The following is a 6,000-nucleotide window of genomic DNA, read 5'->3' as shown; positions in this document are numbered from 1 at the left end:
GAATGAACTATGAAACGTAATGACGCTCGTTTGATTTTCTTTCGATATTTTTGTTTTTCTTTTTCCAAATAACAATAAAAAATGGAATGAAATTTGGGTTTTTTCGGTAATAGAATTTCTTTTCGAAAATGATAATTTAACAATCAAACGAATCATATCCCCCGTCTGGAAACTCAATCATCGGTGCACCCACCCAAAATCCCAACGTGTATATATAAATATAGCCAAACGAATGTAATAACCACTTGACCGAGCGCGGGTATTTATTTCTATACGACTATTGCGTCATAAAAGATCTCGATAACACACAACAAAAACAAAAAACAAAGTCAAAATCGATCGGCTCATATCGCTCTCGTTTCCATATTCTGCAATGAAAATAAGAGCGCCGATTCCAAATGGGAATTTATGTAGCCCCTAAATATAGCCCCGTCGTCCGAGTCTCCTATTAGGTATATATATATATTATTTCTAAGCTATCGATTCATAATATTTTTGGGTTGTAGTTGTTTTTTATTTTACCGTCTACAGGAAATCTATATAGCCCCGCTTTAGATATTAGAATATAAAAAGCAGCAGGCCACAACTCTCGTCGAATAGGTATATATCCAACAAAATGTGAAAGTCACCGCTAGCGACTCTCCGGCATCCAGCGCTCGATAATATTGAATTGTAAATGGAAACAACAACAAGTTGTTGTTTTTTTTGTTTCTCCAAGAGAAGATAGAACTTTGTTGTTGTTGTTACTTCTCAACAAAAAAAATGAAATAAACGCGTATAGCCACACAAGTAGACGTGAAACTGTTATGGCGTTCACACAAAGAAGAAGAAGAAAAAATGAGGAAAAAAGAAAAGAATGAGGCGCTCCATCCATGTGCGGTCATCGGCGTGAGAGCTGAACTCAACTGTTAAACGCTAATGACTGGAAACAGGTCCGAAGGAAGGAAGAAAAAGAACACGCCAGACATGAATGAATATCTCTAACCCGAGTTGAGTGTGTGTATATTAGAGAGATAAAAAAAACTAAAAAACTAAACGCGTATAGAATCTCCCCACATACACAATAGGCGAATAAAAGATGATGCAAGTCGTGTAGGTTCTTAAAAAATAAAAAGAGCCGGCCCGTAATTCGGCCGTGTTATGTCAGGTACATGTATACCGGAGCCCATAACACCAACGATGAGACGGTGAATTCCATTACAATTTGTAATATAGGCCAGCTCTTATATATACATATATACTCGCGTATATTCATCAATATATCCAGCGTATGTACTATAAGATTTACCCCAGACTGTGAGGGAGAGAAACAACCTGTTGTACAACAACAGGTAGAGAGATGAGATGGGGCAGGTCTCTCTCTGCTTTTATTTCTATCGGGTCCCCCCACTTGGTTTTTTTTTTCTTTTCTTTCTTCACATGGAGCGGACGAATTCCGATGATATCCTCCATAACAATTAGAAATGAAAGGGAGGCCCCCCCACCGGTGCCGCCATAGAACTGGGGACCGCCCACGCAGCCAACAAGTCCCCCCCATCTCTCTCCCATTGCAACTCGCAAGTGGAATATTCTTCTTTTTCGTGGTGACCTCTCGAACTCGACGAATTCGTTCACGACTTCCAAGGAAAACATTGAAACAAAAAAAAAAGGAAAACTATTTTTTCCTAGTAAACTTTATTTGAATTTTCTTGTTGGGAATTTTTTTTTTTTGCTGATCAGATTCGGTAGATGTTTTATCCATCCACTCTGGTCATTTTATCCTTGTTCTCCTTAAAAAACTGGAGTGTTTTTACATGTGTAATTTGTCTTCTTTTTTTTTGGTTTTGGTTTTTGGTTTTAGACAATTTGTTTTTGGTTTCTGGTTAGACATTTTCTGTGGGTTAATAGATTTACTACTGCCCAGATGACCAGCACGTCAATTTCCAAGCCCAAAAAATAATAAAAAAAAGCAATCAGCCCAATCTGTGGGGGCTATTGTTGTCCCGCTTGAATGTTTATACATCAACCAGCATCGTCGCCGTCTTCTATTTGATATAACTGTTTTCATAGTAGGTAGTATAAAAGAAGGCTACAACAACAACAACCTGTCGAACCTGTACCTGTATATATATCCAGCCACCAGCCACCTCTCTCTCTGTCGATAACAAGGTTTTTCTCACGGGCTTTTTTTTCTTTTAAAGAATTTGGGTTTTGTGTTGGTGTTTTGCCCTGCAAAGTCTCGTTTTTATATTGTTGTTGTTGTTGTTGTTGTTGTTTGAGTTCTTTTTCATTGTCTCCCAGCTCTGATGAGATCGGGCGGATGAAATGGGCCGGCCGGCCCGGGTCCAGAGCGAATTGCATGTATATATACCAAGAGAGTTGCGCCTCGATCTTGTATATAAATGTAATATTCTTTTTCTTCTTTCTTCCCAAGCTGCTGCGATGATGCTCTTATAAATAATTGAACAATACGGCGCTCATCTATACAAGGGGCCCTTCTTCTCGTGGGCGTTCCCTTCTTCTTCTTCTTCTTTAGCCGGGCAGGGACTTTTCGGTGATTACGTTTCGCCAGAACTTTAGAGAGAGAGTGCAGAGAACCGTTAAAGAAAGCTGAACCTGTTTGATGGCCTTTTACATGTCGGACGAAAATCACGACAGCGTTAACAGCACACCCATCACCCGCGCCTTTTTTCTTAAAAAATCCCAAAGTTGTTTTTCTCTTTTCTATACTAGAGCACATTTTCATTTCAAATTGACCCTAGTCCAATCATCGAAATGATAAAAACATTTTCACTCGGACTTTTTTTTTTTATTCCGGACTGTCAATCTCTCCTCCAGCGCTGGATTAACGAACCCTTGTTTTTTTTCTTCTTTTATAGTCGTGACGATAATAAAATGACACGACAAAAGAAAGAGCTGAGAAAACAAAACTAAAACAAAAAAGTGGGGGGGAATCTGTCTTTGGGTGATTTACGCACTTTCAAATATTCTTTTGTGTATTCTCTGGCAAGTGGGTAAATAGTAACTTAGTAGTAGCCGGCGATATACAGCTCAGGAAACGAACACAACATTTTATGTCCGCCAATATCTGCGAGCTACACAATGTGCCGGCCTTGGTGCCACACTCTCAAGGAAAGAGAGAGTCAGCTATATCTCTCTCTCTTAGTCTATTCCTTTAAGAAAACAAACAGGGAGAAAAGATAAAGAAAGTAACAAAAAAATAAAAGATCAAAGATTAAAAGTCCTGGAAGAAGAAGAAAAAGTATACAGTATTTATTTATGATTATTTACTTATTTAGCAGCTGACTTACGACCTTTTTTTTCTAACCTTGGGGGTTGGAACTTTACCCGTGATGCACCTGCTGTCACCTGCGTTTGACTTTGTATAGTTGAATTTGGACCCTATATTATTTTCGATGTGTTTCCTTGCCCATACACGTCCTCTGCTCCTCAGGGTCTCAACAAGTTCCAGAAAAGAAACCAATGTGGATGTGTAGTATAACCCGCTTGTTTCGTGAATGACCCTGGGTAATAGCTCGTCAGATTTTTGGAACAGATTGTCGATGATATCCTTTTCGTATTGTTTCGACCATGACGCCATCGTCTGGTGGGCCCCGCGCTCGTCGTGTTATTATTTCGCTTTCGATGTAATATCCGTCGTCATTGTCTTATTGTTATTACTCGGTCCCGATTAAAAACGGATGATGATTATCGCCAACACTTTTACCTGTCCCCTTTTAATATTTGATTGCCTTTTACCAATTCGAATTCATTTGTGTGAGCCTCTTTTCGTGACCAGCGCTTTTTTGGTTTTTCAAAATTCCCGCTCATCCAGATGGAAAGGGACCTCTGAACTTTTGAGCAGCTGGACATCGTCAAACTCATTCTTTTTTTTTGTTGGGTACATATCCTTCCCCTATTTTTCCCGCCGATCGACACGATTCGTGACTATCAATAACTCGGGATCTTTTTTTCTTTTTCTTTTATTTTCCAATTGGGCGACGACAGCTTCTTATTGGATCGCCGAGTTTCACTTCCATCCCGGATTCTTTCTTTTCTTTTTGTTTTTTTTTGTTTTTCGAAGAGATGAATATTATTTTCGTTTGTCTTCGTTATTTTTTCTTTCTCTTTCTGTCTATAAGCTGATGATCGCCGATCTTTATCGTCTCTACCCTGGCCGGTGGAATAAAATCAAAATATTGCGCTCTCTCTCTCTCCATCCGATTAAATGCGGGACAGCTGCGGCTGCTGCTGCTGCCGTGATCGCATTATTTGAGTTTTTTGTTTCGGGATAGCAAACTTGACACCCGTTTCCCATCTTGATGGTCGGGGGCTCAAATCAATTTATGCGTGGGCTTATAAGGAGGGCCAGCCAAAAATAAAGACGATCGTCGCCATCAGTTCCATATAGAAATTGAGCGGCGGAATATTTATTCCACATTTCATTCCTCCCCGTAAAGTAGATATCTTTCAATTCCAATATACATACATACGTACGCCGACTTGCCTTTTTTGAACCGAACGCGAATCCCTTGTGCGCCGCATATGTTAATTGAAGCGCTTCCTATTATGTTGTGTAAAAGATTCCAGTGCTCTCTTCTTCTTCGTCCATATTGTGCGGATGAAATATATTTAGATGCGTCACGTCGTTATTTATGTCTCGATATTTATGTTAGATACAATAGTCTCCGGCGTGTGGGGCTTCCTTGTTATTTTTCTTCTTCTCTCCAAATGTTGTTGGCCACGTGTAGAAACGTGCGGATGTGTCGGGAGCGGCGGTGTGCACGGGTCGATGATTAAATACACAAGAGGATCGACAATGAGAAAGAGCGTCGATTTCTAGATATTCTTTTTCTCTTTTTTTAATTTCAAAAGGGAGCGAGTAGAAAAAGAAAGACCGTTGCTGGGCCGTATATATATATCTTACGTACTACTACCCAATACATACTAGGCCGTACAGGATAACAGTCATCTGGTAATACGAGATTATGTTCTTTCATTTCTCCCTTTATTTATTTTTTTCTTGGCCAACATGAGCCGAATAAATTATAAGGAATTTTTTTTTCTTCTTATTCTTTTTTATTAATTCTTTTTATGCCTTTGGAATCTTTTATTCTCTCCCTGTCTCCATTATGTAAACGGATTTGTATAGGCTCGTTCGAGCGGAGAGCCGAAACCAGCAATTAAATCCCATGTGATGACGTGATGTCTTTGAGATTTTCCAATTGTTATTTTTCCAAGGTCCAGTCCAGTGGCTGGACTGCGGTTACACAAAACGGCCTGTTTTTTGTTTTCTTGTTTTCATTTCTTTCTCTCCTTTTTTCGATTTCGTCTTTTGTTTCACGTCAAATGAAAACATCAGGAGCCCAATGGCAATCGGCTGGAATAGAATAGAAAAAAAAAAAAAAGAATTGAAAAATTTTCTCAAATGAAAACACGAACGTACAAGTAGATATGCCGACGTGGTTTCAAATTGCATTTCATTTTCTTTAAATCCTGAAATTTTCAAAAATTACCACATACAACTGGAAGAAAGAAAATAAAAAGAATGAGTTTTCTCCGAATTCACCTTTGAAGGATGTCTGTTGTAACAACAACCCGACGAATATTTAATAATAAGGTCGTCCGGTCGTCTTTTTTAAAAATGTGATTGACGTCAAAGGCAAGGCCGTCGTCCAGCTCGGACGTTTATTTTTTTCTCTCTCTTTTTCTCTCTCGCTGTTGTTTAATAATATCAACAATGCGTTAACAATTGCACGAATTTGAATGCGTAATGGAAAAGGATTGAAAGCCCCCAACACGTCAAGTGCTGCTACAGACACACTCATCTGCGCTGCCGGTCCGTCACAGGTTCAACTGGTGCAGGTTATAACAGGTCTATTATCAAATTTTTATATTATACTGGTAGTAGTTAGTTTGACCGTGTGTCATATTTAGTTTTGTTCTTGTTTTTGAGGGTTCGAAATTTCCCTCTCCGTTTGGGGTGAACTGTGTCGGCCGTCGTCGTCTAAATCGACCGCG

The sequence above is a fragment of the Daphnia pulex genome, chromosome 6 (genome assembly GCF_021134715.1).
Source record: "Daphnia pulex isolate KAP4 chromosome 6, ASM2113471v1".
In the NCBI taxonomy this organism is placed as follows: Eukaryota; Metazoa; Arthropoda; class Branchiopoda; order Diplostraca; family Daphniidae; genus Daphnia; species Daphnia pulex.
This window is presented reverse-complemented; position numbering follows the sequence as displayed.